At 58.9% G+C, this 17,514-nt stretch overlaps 1 long non-coding RNA gene across 2 annotated transcripts; it reads left to right on the plus strand.

The window, feature by feature from the left end:
- Nucleotides 1-541: 541 nt before the first annotated feature.
- Nucleotides 542-17,221, plus strand: LOC135321239 (uncharacterized). Of its 2 annotated transcripts, none has more exons than XR_010380800.1 (3): nt 542-613; nt 15,495-15,680; nt 17,124-17,221. It is a non-coding gene; the product is annotated as an uncharacterized LOC135321239 (long non-coding RNA). The 2 variants fall into 2 exon arrangements; XR_010380801.1 differs by lacking the exon at nt 542-613 and adding an exon at nt 13,015-14,201.
- The last annotated feature ends 293 nt before the right edge of the window (nt 17,222-17,514 follow it).

Below are 17,514 nucleotides of genomic sequence, written 5' to 3' on the forward strand. Positions count from 1 at the left end.
CACCATGACCCCGTGTGCACACCTGCCCCCTCTGCAGTCTCATTCAGAAGGCCCTGCCCTGGAGCCTCAGCATTCCAAACGCATTTCCGGGCATCACCATGTGGCTGGTTTGCTGAGGGCCCCTGGGTTGCAAGAAGCTGATGTGTCCAGTGGCTGCCCAGACAGAACCGTCTGGCCTGTCCCAGGAGCCACGTGCTCCCAGGTTCTGCCGCAGATTCACTGCTGTGGCTCGAGGCCAGCCCGGCCAGGTCTCTGTCCTCAAGAAGCCCAGAGGACTTTTTAAACTGTGGCTTTTTGAAGACAGCCCACGGGCTCCTGAGACTGACCGGAGCAGAAGGACAGCAGCTTACTGGACAGTTGCCTACGTTTAAATGTGTCCAGCACTGTGGGGTCCAGGCCACAGGGCTAGCATGCCTGCTTCAGGCCGGCCTCTCTGAGGGGAGGAGCCAGCGAGGTCCTGGGTCAGAGAGGATGCCCTCCCCTCTGGCCTGGCTCAGATGCCCCAGCCCACTCCCCAGCCCTCTTCTTCCAGGCTCTCTCGCAGCAAAGCCAAAGGAAGGGGCTCCCTGACACCCCTCAGGGTGGATCCAGCCAGGATGTGCAGCCCTCAAAGGTAAGTATTTTCTTTCATTGGATTTGGGCATCTGGGGGTCGGGGGTGCAGGCAGGCTCCAGTCCTCTGCAGGCCGCATGTGCCCAGCCCTCCCGTGCCCTCCAAGGTCTGAGATTTGCATTGCCCACTGGCCTCCACAGGCGGGTGAATGGAGTGTGGGGTCCTGCCTTCCCGATGCTGGAGGAAAGAAGGATTTCCCCAGGAACTCAGGGCTCAGGGCTGCCGTCTCAGTGGCCCAGGTGGGGGCTGGGCAGGAGGAGGAGGCGGGGCAGGGCACTAGAGAGCAGTGTGGTCAGAAGCAGGCTGGGGTCCGTGTGCAAAGCTGGGGAAAGTGGGGATGGGGGACAGGACAAGATGACCCTGGGGGACTCAGCCAGGGGGCCTGGAGTCTGGGGCGTGGGGACAGTCCGGGTCAGTAGACAGGCATCTGCTCAGCCCCTTTCCAGTGGGCAGGGTCTGCCAGCTACTTGGGGTCACTTGGGGCAGGGGCACTTCCATGGTGTGCCCTGGGTCTCTGCTCTCCAGGCCTCCTGCCCTCGACAGGGGTGCACGGGTGGGCCTGGGGCCTGTGCTGGCAGGTCCGGCAGGGGGCGCCGAGAGTGAGTGGGAGCCCAGGGCCATCCTCTAGGCCTGGGCCGTGGGGGGATTGTGGTGGGGGTGAGCTGGAGGGTGGTCAAGGGAAACAGCGGGGGCCCTGGGGAGCCGGCGGAGGACAGTGAGCTCTGAGCCTCCTGTGGAATGTGGGATCCCCCCCCGGCCCCGGGACATAGACTAATCGACCAGTATTACAAAGTGGAGGACTTCAGAACTCCGCTGTTCTGTTTCGTTAACTCTGATTGGGGCAAAGCACACCTGTCTCTGGGACGCGGCTCACTGACTTCACGTGTGCACCCACGTGGCAGGGGGGCCGTGCCCAGTGCCCGAGGTCCCCGGTGCCAGCACCGCACGTGTCCTCCAAACACCCCAAGGGCAGGGCCTTCCTTGGTCGTGCGAGTCTGCCTTCTGTGTCCAGGGAGGGCCAGTGTCCTCGGTCACGGGGCCCTGGCTGAAGGAGACTCCTCCTTCCTCCCCGTGGTCTGCTGGGGAAAGCAGGGCCGGCAGGAGAGGTCCATCCGGGGGCGGAGGCAGGGTGTGAGGCTTGGGGGCGCATGCGCGGGGCGCCCTCCCGCCCCTGCACCCCAGGTTCAGGCCCTGGGAGGCAGGTGGCCTGCATTGCCCAGGCCCGCTGTGCAGCCCGGGCGGCCCACCCTGACTGTTCCTGCTTTGAAATGGGAAACGGAGGCTCAGAGGGGTGAGAAGCTGCTCAGGAGGAGAGCTCTGTCCAGAGCCTGCCTGTCCCTCCCTCTTGGGGAGGTGCCCTGTCCTGCTCTGACCAAAGACATCAAACCCGCCCCCACCAGGCCCCTCTCACAAGGTTGCTCGTCCAGCCCCTGAAGAATTACTTGTCTCCTTCTTTCCAGACCTGTTCCAGTTCAGGATCTTGGGGGTGAGACTGGCTCCTTGGGGGATCTTAGGTCACCCCTGCCCAGGTCACATCGCCCCTGGCACCCAGGGCTGCAGCCTGGAAGGCTGCAGGCCTACCTCCAAGACCCAGGAAGGGCCGAAGGGTCCTTGGGCTGGGGCCCCCTCCAGCCCCAGCCGGTCCTTCCAGGCTCAGGGGCTGGGACGTCTGACCCTGGGCAGGTCCCAGGTCACAGCTGTCTCCTAAAGGTGAGAGCATCTGGGCTTCCAGCCCTGCCCCTTATTAGCCGTGGGACCCTGGGCACTTACTTAGCACCTGTGTGCCTCAGTTTCTTCATCTGTAAAATGGCGACTCAGGCACTGATGTCGTAAGGCTGTAAGGGGCCCGAGGGGGAAGGGTCCCTCCACTCAGGGGGCTCTAACCTACACCAGCTTCCCTCTCACCTGAGCCTCAGGTCACGGCCCCCGCCACCCCCGGACAGTGACTGCCGGCGCTGAGCACGGGCAGCTGGTCCTCCCCAGCTCTGTGATGCTCCCCACAGGGGTCAGTGCCACCGCCCGGAGGTCTGCATGCTTCTGTACAGGCCCATGGCTCAGCCCCTGCGCCCCTCCAGGCTGGCTGGAAGGACTTGTGCTCAGGAGAGGCAGGGAACAGGCCTCAGGGAGAGGTGGCTCAGGGAGAACCATCCATCCTGCCAAACAGGTGTGCAGGAGCGAGGGGCTCCGTCTCCCTGGCTGGCCCCTGCCTGAGGCAGGGTGGCTCCGTGGTCAGGGCTCAGGCTCGGAGGGGATCCCACCACCTGAGTCTGGCCTGACCTCTGACAGACTATGAGCTGGGGCTGGGCACACACCCTCTCTGTGCCTCAGTTTCTCATCTGAGAAATGGGCAAAACAGCGGGGAAGCACGCTTCTGGCATTTGATGACAGCAGTGACTGACATTAGCAGTATCGAAGGTGTGAGCCTAAATTCAAGGGAGCAGGAAAGAAAAAAAAGGCTTCAAACACTAGTATTATTAGCGCTAGATGAGATACTGCGTCCATGAAACAAAATGGGACGTCCCAGCGAAAGCAGCACTCTGAAAACAGGAAGCATCACTGGCAATTAAAAAATATCAGTTGAAATTTTTGAAAATCAACAGAAATGTAGGAGTTTTGAGTAATGAAACTCTCCCATAAAATAGAACAGAAAGACAGAAACATAGGAAATAGCGGAGGGAAGACGGGACAGGAGAGGACTGAGCTGGGGGTCAGACCTGAAGGACAGCGGTGCTGATGCAAGACCGTGTCCCAGGGGGAGGACGAGAGCCTCCAGGCCTCGGCCCCACTGGCTCCGTGGAGGAGGGGGCCCCACGCAGCACAGCTTTGGATATTTCAGCGCTGGAGTCGGGGAGGAGAGCCCACCAGTTTCCAAGCTGTAAGGGCAAATCGCGTAAAAAGAATCGGATCTCTCTGGCCACACTGGAAGCTGGGAGACACAGAAAGATGCCCCCGGCCTTCAGAGGGGAACCAGGACATCGCACCTGAAAGATCAGGTCAGTCACCGCTGGGAGAGAACACGGGCATTCTGGACCCACACGGACTCAGCGTCTTATCTTCCAGCTCCCTTTTGTGCGTCCTGGAGTTGTGGGATACGAGGAACTGTAGGACACGGGAAACTGGTCGCACACCTCCAAAGGGAGGTGAAGGGAAGCCTCTAGGTGACAGGTGGGCTGCAGGCCCGGGGAACAGGACTCCAGGGATCGGACGAGATTGTCAGAAAGAAAGGAAAGTGGAAACAGGAGATTATCTGACGCACATGAAGATTCCGTCAGAGCACGGGAGTTAAGCAGGTACACTGCGGCCACTTTTTAATTTATTTTTTCATATATAGAGCAAATTTCTTTTCATTTACAAGTCTCTTTTTTATTTTTTTTTTGTTGAAGTACAGTCAGTTTACAGTGTCGTGTCAGTTTCTGGTGTAGCGCATCATGTCTCAGTCGTACATATATGTACATACATTTGTTTTCATATTCTTTTTCCTTACGGGTTACTAAAAGATATCGAATGTAGTTCCCTGTGCTCTACAGTAGAAATCCGTTGTTTATCTATTTTATATATAGTAGTGTGTATCTGCAAATCTCAAGCTCCCAGTTTATCCCTCCCCCACCTCCCTTTCCCCTGGTAACCATAAGTTTGTTTTCTATGTCTGTGAGTCTGTTTCTGTTTTGTAAATAAGTTCATTTGTGTCAGGTTTTTTAGATTCCACGTATAAGTGATAATCATATGACATTTTTCTTTCTTTTTCTGACTTACTTCACTCAGTATGACAATCTCCAGGTCTATCCATGTTGCTGTAAATGGCATTATTTTATTCTTTTTATGGCTGAGTAGTATTCCATCATATAAATATACCATATCTTTATCTAGTCATTGTTGGTGGACATTTAGGTTGTTTCAATGTCTTGGTTCCCCTCACCTTTAGTTAGTTAGTTAGTTAGTTAGTTAGTTAGTTAGTAAGTTATGGTGTCGAGGTCCCTCTGCCATATCTGTCCCGTCTGATGTCCTCACCTAGGGGGTGCCGGGGGTACTAGGGGCAGGGTGATGAAAGTCTGGAGAACATTCACTCTGCAGGGATACTCGCCTGGGGGAGGGAGGCCTGGGGTGGGGGTCCTGGGCCACCTTGGACCGTGTCGGGAGTGGGGAGGGAGGGCTGTTATATAAAAGTGTGCAACTAGCACCACTGGCCTTACTGAGCTCGCACACAGGGTCCACCCTGGGGGTGAGCTAAGCAAGGCAATGAGGTGGTTCCTGAGATGTCTGGGGGGTGGGCTTGCTTCCGCAGGAGTGGAGGGGTCGGGCAGAGGTTGGGCACCACGTGAGAGAGGGCAGTGGATGGGGGCAGCTGGGGGACACCGCCCAGGGCCAAAGGCCGCCTCTGTGCTCTCGGAGATAGGGCGATGGGGTGGTGACCACCAGCCGGGGCTGCCAGCAGCACTTCCTCCCGTGGTTGGGGAGGGGGCCCTGCCAGCAGCAGACCCCAGGGGATGGCGGCATCTCCTCCCCCAAACCCAAGCAGGGCCTGTCTTTGTGAGGCTCACACACCAGCCAGGGATTCCAGGACCCACCATGCTGAGGCTCCTAATTGCAGGAGGGGGACTCAGGCTGGGCCAGTTTCTCTGCGGCCGAAAATAGATCCATTGTTTACCCCATTCATTGCCACATAAAAGCCAGATTTATGGGAACCGGGGCCCGGCGTGTTTCTCAGCCGGGCTGAGGCGCCCGGGCAGCACAGCCTGGTCCTGCCGCCGTCGGGGGGCTCCCGGGCGCTGCTGCCTTTTAGGGTCTCTGCCGGGAGCTGCGCCCCAGCCGTCCTGCTCCCCGGGACGCCGCCCACCGGCCTCCTCCCTCTGCCCTTTTGGCTTTTCCTTCCTTGATGTTGGTGGAAACAGGTTGATAAAAGAGCAGGTTGCCCTAGATTCGCTGATTCACCCGCGGAGCGAGCGCTGCGAGCCGGCACCGCGGGCGGCTGCGCCGCCGGACAGCGGGCCTCGGAATTAAAGGGCTGGAGGCGCCTTTGGAAGCGGCTAAATCCGGCTCCTCGGCCGGCCGGAGGCCGCCTGCGGGCCTTGAAAGCAAAGCCTCCCCTCCTGCTTTGCGCCCAGGGAGGCGCCGGCCCGGGCCACCAGACTGGCCGAACAATGGGCGCGGCCGCGCACAGAGAAGCGCTTTCAAAGTGAGAGCGAGCCGAGGCGCCGCGCCCCGCCTCCCCGCTCCGAGCCAGCCCGCGAGCCGGCGCCCGGCCTGGGCAGGCCCGCCCCCGGGCCCGGGGCGTGTCCCGCTGCACGGCAGGCTCGGACGCCCCCCCCCCGCCCCCCGCCGCACCCTCCCTCTGCGCGAGGCGCCGGGGCCTCGGCCAGCTCTCCCTGTATCAGACTCCTCCGTTCTTTCCAGCAGCTGCTCATGCTCCAGCGCGGAGCGCCCCGGCCTCGCCCCGCGGACGCTGCGGTGGAATAGCTCTCCGCGCGAGGCCGTCCTGTGCCCTGTGGGACGGTGTGCAGCGTCCCTGGCCTCCACCCGGTGGGTGCCGGTGGCATCCCCCGGCAAGACAAGCCCAAATGTCTCCAGGCATCGTCGCAAGTCCCTGGGGGCAGACTTGCCTGAGAGACCCTTGGTCCCCTGTCTCCTGGAGCCACATCTGGCCAGCGGTTCCCTGGGTTCCAGGACCTTACCCTGCCCCCAGCGATGCAGGAGGCACCGTGAGCTGCATCCTGTACTCATGATTTTACTTTACATGGATGATTCCCCAAACAGGATTTGCCTCCAGAGGCAAACTTACTTGAATTCATGCAACTCAGGCATCAGAACTTGCGTGAACCTGTTCCGAAGCTCTGAAAAGCCCCAGCACTGGGTTCATAGCTTCCCAGTGTTTTGTAAATTTTGCGAAAAACAAACAACCAGCAGAACTCCGATATTTTACCAACAGCCAGTGAAGCCTGTGTCCAGGGTCGGGGTGGCCGTGGGCCCTTGGGGACACAGAGGGGCAGGCATGCAGCCTGGGTCTCGGGGTACACGGTCATGGGTCTGCCGCCCCTGAGCCGTCCTGGGGTGGAGGGAGCTTAAAGCAGCAGTCCTGCCGCCACCGCCGCTTCGCCTGGAATCGTGGCAGCAAGGGGCGTTTGAGGCAGGGATGCTGTTCTCAGCGATTCCCAGGCGGGACGCAGGTCCTCTCCTGCCACGGGGCGGCTGTTGGCTCAGCAAGGGAGCCCAGAGGGCCGGCGCCGTTCTTCCCAGCAGCGCACCTGCGAGGGTGTCTCAGGAGAGATTAGCATTTGAATCACGGGGCACTGAATAAAGGCGCCTTCATCCACGTGGGCGGCATCAGAACAAAAAAGCGGAGGAGGGGGGATTTGCTCTCTTCTGGAGCAGGGCCACCCATCTCCTCCTGCCCTTGGACGTCGGTGCCCCTGGGTCTGCGGCTTTGCACTCAGACTGAACTGACTGATACTGCGGCACACAGTTACAAACTCCCGATGCGCTTTTTTCTTTATTGAAAAATGTGCAATATACAATTTCAGAATCCCTGTCTCAGAGCAGCTTACAGCAGGCACTCTGGAGGCACAGACAGCGGTGCACGAGGCTGCTCGTGGGGGGCACCCCTCCCGTGGCACCCCATCCTGGCCTGTCTGACACGTCTTGTCCCGAATGGGTCTGGTGGTTCCAGCGGCAGGTGAGAGAGGATGCGGAGTTCACCCAGGGATGAGGTGGGGCTCCTGGTCAGGCCGCACCTCCAATAACCCATCTTGGAAAAGGCATCTCGGAAAGAGGCTGCCCCCAAATCCGTCTGCCTCTGTCCCCCTGCTGCACCCCTGCACAGAGAAGCCGCCCTCCCGTGTACCTGGAGAGCCGGCTTCTGACTCCAGGCCTCCCATCAATGCCACTAACACTCCCGCCCCGCGCTGAGCCCCTCCACCTCTGCCCTGCCCGCCCCTCCAGCCTCCGGGTGCCTCCTAGGCTCTGTAGATTTCAGACCCCAAGAGCTTCTATCCGAAGCAGACTTTTTGAGAGGTTGAGGGAGCTCGCGCAGGGTTCCGATCTCCGCCCCTGGTGCATGTCAGGAGCCCAGCCCCATCCCGACAGGGCTACGCTCACCAGCGCCAGGAGGGTCACTGTCCTGCCCAAAGACACCCGCCGGGTCATGGGACACGGGGAGGGAGCTTAAGTGAAGGCAGTTTGGGGGTGTTTGGTAATAAGTTGTGCAGAATACTTCGGGTTGATTTGTGATTTTGTGTGAGATATTGTCCATAATATGTTGCATGTGTACCTAAGTCATCCTGTCTGACTCAGGATGAAGTGGTGTCCACTGGCCTCAGTGGTGAGAGTGTCCACAGCGGGTTCTTCCCTGGAGGGAGCCGGGGGCAGAGGAGGCCCCTCCTGGCTCTCCCCCGCCCTCAAGCCCCCGGGGCACCAGTCCTACCCAAGTCACGAGTTCTTCCCAGTTCTTCCAGTTCACAGTTGTGATTCTACTTACTTCATTTTATGAGAGCATCTCTTGTCTTTTATGGAGAATCTTGCTTTTCAGTGTTAACGTAATCACTCATCTGGCTTCTCCTGCAACACACACCCAGCGGCGTCCACCAGCAGTACTGATGTTCTTACCAGCACTACAGGCAGTGACCGGCTCTCGGCCTCACCCCCACCCCCTCTGGGCCACCTCCCTGCCTGGCCCTGCTCCACGCCCAGAGGCACGGATGGGAGGCGTCTCTTCCTGCTTTCCCCACCCTACCCCAGGCCCCTGCCCGGCGGCCAGCCTCCCTCCCTCTTGGCCGGTCCTCTTCCCGGGGCAGGGGTTGGCGGGGGGCGCTCAGCTTCGTACCAGGCCCCAGCTTCCTGCTGTTGGATGTGCCTCCACGTTCTAGGCTCCTCCAGCCTGCTCACCACCCTGTGCTGGGCTGGTCTCTTCCTTGTCCCCCGGAATAACCACCCCCCACCCCCACCCTCACATCTGTCCACACTGCGTCCACCTCTCCAGGCCCAGGTTAACTCTTCGTCTGCCAGGCACCTCTCACTTCTCCGCAGACCCTCCTGTTCCCTCCTGGGGATGTCTTCCCCCGGCAGGCGGGCAGTCAGGCAGGCGGGCAGGCAGGCGGGTAGGCGGGCAGCGGCAAGGGCTGTGCAGCTGGGTGGGCGAGTGAGAGTGCCTTTCTCCCCGGTCCCCAGAGCCCCGGCATGAGGAGTGCGCCCCGGCCCTGTGCCGTCAACCCCATCCCACATGTGAGCCTGGGACGCTGGCTCGTGGCTGGTTACTTGTCCAGACACACACCTTTCCCCAGCCCTGGAGCCGGTGGGGAGAGCCACCTGAGCAGGCCATCACCTGCAGGTCACAATGAATGAGGCTAACGATGGCGCAGCAGAACACCGTGCGTCCTGGTTCCTGTGGGCTGGACCATTTTAATACGTCACAGTCATACGTTTGCCCAAGGACAAGGCTCCTAAGCCTTCACTAAAGCCGGCGTGTTAACTGACCCCACATCTTTGCAAAGTGCGGAGCCGGGACGTGCAGAGACAGTTTGGGATGAGGACAGGTTATCCTTCCGTGGTTTTGTGGACAAAAGCACTTAGAGCAGACACTCACAGTGGGCGGTAACACTGCAAACGGGTGGGGCCTGGGGCCGCTAACTGACCCTGAGGGCGAGGGCCCTGCTGTGTCCGGCCCCCTGTGGCTGGAGGGGCCCAGCCTGGACACCAGCAGCCTGCTTTCATCTGGGAGGCTGCTTCTCAGACGGGGCCCCACTAGTGTCTCTGGGCCTGGCCAGTGGGGGCGCTCCCATCCTTGCTCTCTCCTTGTGGGGCTGTCACAGGCCTGGACAGGACCCCTCAGGTGCCTCCTGCTCTAAGGCTGTAAGAAAACCCCAGGGCTGAGCTGGGCCGGGGGCTGAGGGGCCGGGGGCTGAGGAGCCGGCGGCGTGGGAAGGGGCCTGACGCGGGCAGGGCGGAGGCAGGGACCCCGGTGTCCTGATCCAGGGCTCAGAGCTCTGGTCTGGAGGCCGCTCCCCACCCCCAGCACCCAGCCCACAGCCGCTGCAGGAGTGGCTGGCCCTCCCTCCAGCTGGGCCGGCCCCACAGGTGCCTGCGTGTAGAGCAGAACAGCCCCCGGCCAGCGGCCTCCTCCAGGCTGGCATCACTCCTGCTCTAAGAGGAGGCCTGGGTTCGCTTCCTTGGACCTTCGAACTCAGAGGCTTAAAACAATACATCTATTATCTCACAGTTTGAGGGTTCAGAAGTCTGACTCGGGGCTTCCGGGCTAAATCAGGATGCAGACGAGGCAAGATCCTGCAGGAGGCCCTGGGGAAGTGCTTCACGGAGCTTCTGGAAGACCCGGCACTTGGCCCGGGACCCCTCACCCACTTCAAAGAAGTGATGTCCAGTGAGTCCTCACTGTGTCCCTGACCTGCTTCCCTCGTCACGTCTCCTCTGACTCCTACTCCTGTCGCCCCTCCCTCATCCAAGGACCTCGTAAGGACGTCGGGCCCCCGAACAATCCAGGATAGCCCCCCTCTACCGGCCTTAACTTAATCGCAGTGGCGAAGCCCCTTGGCCATGTCACCCATGCAGTCTCAGTTCCCAAGGGTCAGGACGCGCACATCCCAGGGCCGTTATCCCGACCACAGGGCCCGACTCTGTGCCAGGGTGGCTTCAAGATTCAGATACGATGCAGACAGAGTGGGGCTGGGGGTACACGGAGGGAGGCCGCTGGCCTTGGCTGGAAGGTGCTGTGGTCAGCTCAGCTGGGTCCTGGATTTGGGGATGGGGTATCGGCCTGTAGGGAGGGGATGAAGGATGAGAAGGGCAGGGCCAGCCCAGGAGGAGCCCCTGAGGACACGGCAGCAGGGGTCAGCTGTGGGTGGAGTGGGCGATGGGAGGAGGAGCAGCCGGCTGGCCACCCTGGGGGGCCTCTCGAGGCGGTGGGGGGGCACATCTCTGGATGAGGTTTCCAGGAGGAAAGCAGAGGTGGGCCAACCAGAGCAGTCAGGAGGGAGATGGGCTTCCCTGGGTGGGGGGCTTCCAGAGGGGCCTGGGGAGGGGGTCAAAGTGGAGGGGAGGGGAGCTGGGGGTGGACATGGTGCTCGGACCACCAGGAGATGGAGGGTTTGGGGTTGATGGGCTCAGGAGGGAAGTGCTGTGTGTTGTTTCAGGGTGGGGGGGCCACTGGGGTTGACCCAGGGAAGGGCTGTGACTTGGGCTGGGGTGGGAGGGGTGGGGATGCACGGGCGGGGTGTGACCTTCTGTGGAGAGATGGGAGAGAGGTGCACGTAGGGGAGGACAGCACCTTCCCGGACGGGCTGGGGGCCTCGAGGATCCCAGGAGCCTCCTCCTGGGAGTGAGGTCAGCGTTACTGAGGGCCTGAGCCTCCCCAGCGCCCCTGCTGCAAGCAAGCCCGTCCTCGGAGCACACACGGGCCAGCGCAGAGCCTTTCCGCTGTGTGTGTGTGTGTGTGTGTGTGTGCTCTCTCTGCCTCCTGTCCCCCATCCACCCCCACCCCGTCCCCATCTGCGGGAGAGTTTGGTGGCTCTCAGCCATCAATCGCTTACTTGGCCATCAGCAAATTGCCTTTCAGGGAATTGATTTTTGGTGAATTTACCTAAAGTGGTCAGGTGGCATGGTGACTGATGGCCTCATTTCTGGATGAAGCCTGAGCCTGGCCTTCTTCCTGGAGTGACCAGGCCGGGGTGGGGGTGGGGGTCTGGGATGGGGCATCGTGTCTGGAGGATCTCTGCCTAGCTGCCATCAGCACCATCTTCCCCACCCATCTAGTGATTCTGGGCATCTGTCCCAATGTGAGTCACAGATGGTCCACCACGGAATTCAGGATGGGGGCTCGGAGCCAGAGGGGCTGCTGAGGGCCAAGGCCGGGTCCCAGAGGAGCTGCAGAGCAGAGAGGGTGGGCGCCGGAGACAGGAGAGAGTTCGCAGAGATGGCTCCTGGAGTTTAAGGCGCCTGAGGCCAAAACTCCTGGGCACTGCCGTGGGGCGGGGCAGCAGAGAGGGGCCTGCTGCTGGGAGACCGGATTCGTAGGGCAGGAGGCCGGCTTCGGAGGGCGAGGGCCAGAGCAGACCCTGGTGGAAGACGGGCACAGAGGGGGTGGGGCGCTGCCTGACCCTGTAGAGTGGCCGTGTCCCCGAGGCCCCTGGCAGGAGGGCAGGGCCTCCCTGTTAGGAGTTGAATTGTGTCTCCCAGAAAGATATGTTGCGATCCTAGCCCCCAGGACCCCAGCGTGCGACTTTACTCGGGAAGAACGTTGTCACAGATGTGATCAGTTAAGCCGAGGGGAGGTCACGCTGGAGGAGGAGGGGCCCAGAGGGAACACGACTGGTGTCCTTACAAGAAGAGGGGTGTTTGGACTTGACACACAGGGGAGGGGCCGTGTGGAGCCGGAGGCAGAGATGGGAGGGGTGGGGCCACAGCCACGGGCCACCTGGGCCACCAGGAGCTGGAACAGGCAGGCAGGACACCCCCACCGCCCAGCCTTCGGAAGAAGCATGCTCTTGCCAGCACCTCGATTTCGTACTTCTGGCCTCAGAACTGTGAGCTGCGAGCTCAGGCTGGGGCCCCAGGAGACGGAGCACCCCAGTTCCTCAGGGGGCCTGTGTTTAGGAGAGCTGCATGGCCCTGGGGGTGGGGGCCTCTCAAGGTGACTGAGATGGGCCACTTTCTCGGAGATGCCAGATGCGGCTTGGTGCCTGGCCATCTCAGCAGGAACGGAGTGCGTCCAGCAATCAGGCAGCAATCAGGCTGCTGCTTCCACCTGCTCTGAGGGGAGGGGGACAGGGTTCCCACAGTGACTGTCCCCGGGACCCTCCTCGGCCTCCCTGGCCCTTGGGAACTCTGGTCCAGACACCCCAGCCCTGGAGGCTCTTCCCCCTTGCCTCCCCCCACCCCCTCCCACCCCCTAAATTCCAGCCGCCCAGGGACACGGCAGCACCTGGGTGGCCACGGCCTTCCGAGGAGCCACGCTGCTCCCTCCGTCCCTGGTGCTACGGCCACACAAGCTGTCCTCCTGAAAGACCGCTGCCCCCTCGAGAGTCACTCAAGCTTCCTCCTCTAAGAACCTCCTGCCCCTCCTCCGGCTGAATCTGAAACTGCTTTGCATCAAAATGAGCAGCAGCGGATGAGAACTCCTGGAGAGACAGGAAACCACAGGCCCGGCGCGACATGCGTTCGGGAGGCCGCGGCGAGCCTGCGAGGACAGGGCCCCGGCCGCAGCTTCACAGCCTCTCCTGCAGCGCGTGCTTTCGCTGCGTAAGGAAAAGCGCGGTTACACAGACACTTGACCGTTCGGAAGCCCCCCGGACGCCAGCTCGGTCAGCAACCGAAGTGCACGGCATCAGTGACGGGAGAGCCAGAGCCAGGCGCCCGCCGACGGCACACAGCTGAGGACGGGCGGGCCCGTGGGGGACCGGCCCCAGCGCGGCGCCGGGCCCGCCGCCGGGAGGAAACGCAGATGAGCCCACGCGGGGGGCGGCTTCGGTGAGCCTGCCTGTGCCCGGAAAGCAGCAAGGTCACCAAGTCCAGACAAGACGGAGAAGCTCGGGTGGAAGGAGACTCGAGACATGACAGCTGGACGCAGCCCATGACGTGACGGGGTCCTTGGGCTGTGGGGACATCTGGGGACAGCAGCAAACTGAATAGTGGGAGTTTGGGTGGCAGCAACGTGCCAATGTAATAGCCCTGGCCAGGTGGCTCCCATGGTGATGTCCTCTGGCTGTACCGTTGTCCTGAGGGGACTGCCAGTGCCCGTCTGCCGTGGGATGGTGGCCAGCAAACCCGCAGAGACACAAAGTGAACAGAGGAGCCTGGACCGCGAGGCAGGAGGCGGGCTTCCAGGATGGCTGTGTCCCCACTGGCTGGCCTTCCGGGGCCCCTTTCAAAAGTGTGCTGGTTGGGGGGTTAACTGTGTGCTGTCCCGAGACCCTGGGCACTTGGGACATGGAATTTAACCTTGACGGACTGGTGAGGACCTGCTGTGGGGAGCGAGGAGTGAAGCCAGCTGCCTCCCCCGTTCCTGCCCTCCTCGCCCTCCCCTCGTGCCCGGGGTTGGAAATTCCACCTCCTCCCAGGCGAGCTCTGCCCTCTCAGAGGGGCGGTGGGCTCCAAGCTGGCAGCAGAGGGGACGAGCTGTCCGGGCTGTCTGCGGCCCAGCTCTGTCGACGACCTGTCTGCCGGGGCCATGTGCCTTCTGCTCGGAGAAGAGATGCTGAGCAATCACAGAGACTTTCTGAAGAGGCAGAATGCTCAGTTTTCTTCAGCCTCAAGTGGCAAGTGGTTAAAAATATGATTACAGGATTGTTTATTAAATTGAGGTTTATTTTTCTGCTTTATTAAGTCAACACTATTGAGTCAACTGAGAATTTGATCTTCAGGGCTGACGCAGAAGCTTGTTTATGTAACTAAGTTGATCATGAAAGAAGTGAATCAGTTATCCACATGTGTTCATTCACTTACTTTTGGTTAATAGATTAATGATTCAGCTGTGATCAAATTTCGTTTTGGTTGCTGGTGGCAGTTCCCTTAATCTCACCTCGATAAATCAAATAATGGAACCTCATATGGGTTCTGAAGAGAAAATGATGTTCTTAATTGTGCATGAAGTGGTAAGTCCTCTTTTATTCAGCAGAGGGTGACTGGGGCAGGTGTCTGTCCTGTGCGAACCACACGCATGGCCAGCCAATCCCAGTTGCCACGCTGATGGCTGGAAGTGTTGCCTGAAGGAAAAGCTGAGAGTTATGTCTGGTTTGGTGGGCTTTCTGAGGACTGGAGCCTGGGATAACAGCCTCTCAGATCGCTCTGAGGGACGGCTCCGAAGGTGCGGGGGAGGAGCCAGGATGGACTGGGGTCTTTCCAACAGAGACCAGGTAGTTGGAACATCAGAAGATGACTGTTAATTAAAGGAAACCAGGCATCTCGTCAGGGAACTGAGCGCTTCCCTGCGTCTGGGAAGGTGCAAAGGTCTGGGTTCACTGAAGTCATTCCTTTGATGTGCACCTTGGCTCTGCAGGGCCAGTGTCCTGTCCTCCACACCCCGAGTCCCCTCAGGGGGCAACACCAGGGGTGGCAGCTGAGGCAGGGCCGAGTGCTTGTCTGCATCTGACTTCGCTCGGCTCTCTGTCAGGGTTGGGAGCAGCGGCTGATGGCTCGGTGGCTGCAGATCCTTTGTTACTGACATGGCTGGCAATACTTCTCATTCACAGAAGCAAGGAACAGTTCCAGCCACACTCAAGGGGAGGGAATTCTGCAAAGGTGTGACTCACTGGGAGTCACATTAGGCTGTGTGACACCCAGGAAGGGAGATGGGTTGAGTAAAGGGATGTTTCTGGCCAGGAGGGCAGGTAGATTCCACACCAGCGAGGAGGGCGTTGGGGCGGCCAGGAGCTTGAGGGCAGGAGGCCTGGGGACAGCGGTGAGTGAGGCTGAAAACATGACGGTGCCAGGCTGAGGAAGCCTGGCTTCATCCCATAAAGAGTGGGAGCGAGTCATGTCTAGAACTTTCCTGTGAAGGTGTGTAGACAATGGGAGGGGGCCAGTAACCCGGCTTCCCCATGTTCTGGAACCTCCAAAGGGTGAGCCCCCCACCCCTGCCCATGGAGTCCAGCTGGCCCAAAGCGGCCTGAGAAGCCCCCTGGCCTGGCCTGGCCACCCTCTCGCAGTAGTCATGCTGGGCAGGACCCCTGGCTTCAGGTGACTTCCCCGGCACACCCAGACCTCAGGGAAGGGAGCTAGCGAGAGCCCGGCGGCACCCGCGTGTTCCGGCCCCCCTTGGATGGGTTCTATCATTTACCCGATGAGGTTTCCATCCCACATGGCAGTGTTTAGGTTCATGGCACATCAAGGAGCTCCCGTCACCCTGGGGTCTACTGCCTTGTGCCCTCTGTGCCCGCCCCCGACAGGCTTCGCTCCCAAGGACAGCAGCCGTCAGCCACACACGCCTGCGGCAGAGAGATGCCCTTGGGCGACGCTGTTCTCCTGGCCGCGGCGGGAAGGGAGCGGGCTTTCCTCCTGGTCCCAAGTGTATCTTTGGCGCACACCTTCATCCACTGGCCAGCCAAACGCACGCCAGCATTTGGAGAGGTGGGGTAAGCTGAGGTGATGTCAGTGCTTATTTTTTAAGCGTCCCTAAAATGAAAAAAAAAAAAAGAGAGAGAGGTCTTAGGAACAAAAACAAGAATCTTCTAGTTCTTTGTTTATTCTTACAAGTTGCCTACTTGGAATATTTAGAAGGTCCAGAATGGCTGAAAACATGCCCTTCCTCTTGTTCATTCTTGGTGATAAATACTACATATGCTTGACCAAAAACATGGTCAAACTTTACAGAAGTGAATATAACATAAAACAGTGCAATTCCTCCACCATTCCACCCTTACCTACTTAACCACAATGAACAACTGTCCATATGTTCTTTTGTGTAAGTGTAATTCGTTTTACATATATATATATATATTTCATTTTATTAATTGAAATACAGTCAGTTACAATGTGACAGCCTCTGGGGTAAAGCACAATTTCCCAGTCGTGCATGTACATGCATATATTCGTTTTCATGTTCTTTTTCGTTAAAGGTTATTACAAGATACCAACCATAGCTCCCTGTTCTCTACAGAAAAAAACTTTATCTGTTTTTATATAAAGCAGTTAATATTTTATAAAATTAAAATCCTCTCTGCATATATTCTGCAAACTACTTAACTTACTTCCTGTATCTTGGACATCTTTCTACATGCAGAGATGGCATTTTAAATTTCCATTTTGGCATTAACTAAACTTGGAGCTGAAATAAAACTTAGGAAAGTGGATTTCTACCTGATGATGGGAAATTTTTCCTTTAGATTTTATTTCCTCTTGTTGTTCAGAATTCTGAGAAACAGAGGATACAGGTTGACTGCAAATGAATGAATATAACTCATAGGATATTAGTGGGCGCCATGGGTGAGAGTGTGTGTGTGTGTGTGTGTGTGTGTGTGTGTGTGTGTGTGTGTTGGGGGAGGTGGAGGGTGTTGATTTTATTTTTCACTTATTTATTTATTCGGAGTTTTTTGTGTGTGAGGGGGAATAATTAGATTTTATTTTACTTATTAATTGATTACTTTTTTAAATGGAAACACTGCGGATTAACCCAGGACCTTGTGTATGCTAAGCATGCAGTCTACCACTGAGCTATACCCTCCCCCCAGAGGGTGTTGATTTTAAATAGGACGGCCAGAGAAAGCCTGTGAGTGGCCACATTTGAGCCAAGACCTAGGAGGCTGTGGTGATGAGAGAGTGAGACAGTGGGCTCTGGGAGAAAAGGACCCCAGACATAGGAAAGAGCACGAGCAAAGGCCCTGAGGCCAAAATACAGCAAACAGTCCTCTGTGGTCGGGGTGAGCGAGGGGCAGAGTTGAAGGAGTTAAGGTCAAAGGGTAAATGGAAGACAGGTCACATAGGGTCTTAAGGGCAATTTCTGACATATAATAAACTCATAACTTGCAAAATCATCACCACAATTAAGAGACAGACATATCCTTCCTCCACCTCCCCAGGGCCCCCTGGAACCACCCAGCGGACCCACCGATGGCTCCTTCGCTCCCCTCCCCGCACCGCCCTGGTCCAGGCTCTTAGCTGTTGGTGCCACCTGTGAGCTGACCCTGATGGAATCCCTGCCGGGGGTGGGGGGGAGGCGTGGGCACCTGGGAGTGTGGCGGGGATGCGACCCTGTGGAGGGAGGCACGCTGTGGCCCCAGGACGCTGGTGCTCACCGCCCTCTCTTCTGCTCTCATCCTTGTGACCGTGGGAAGCCATCCCACCTCCCTGAGCCTCGGCCCCCTTGCCTGTCATGTGGGGTAGGCACACCCCCTCCTGGCCTCCTTATCTTTCTCATGAAGGCTCTCTGAATCTGCCTGATGCCGGCACATTTAGGAGACTCAGTCTGAA

The sequence above is a fragment of the Camelus dromedarius genome, chromosome 4 (genome assembly GCF_036321535.1).
Source record: "Camelus dromedarius isolate mCamDro1 chromosome 4, mCamDro1.pat, whole genome shotgun sequence".
Lineage (NCBI taxonomy): Eukaryota > Metazoa > Chordata > Mammalia > Artiodactyla > Camelidae > Camelus > Camelus dromedarius.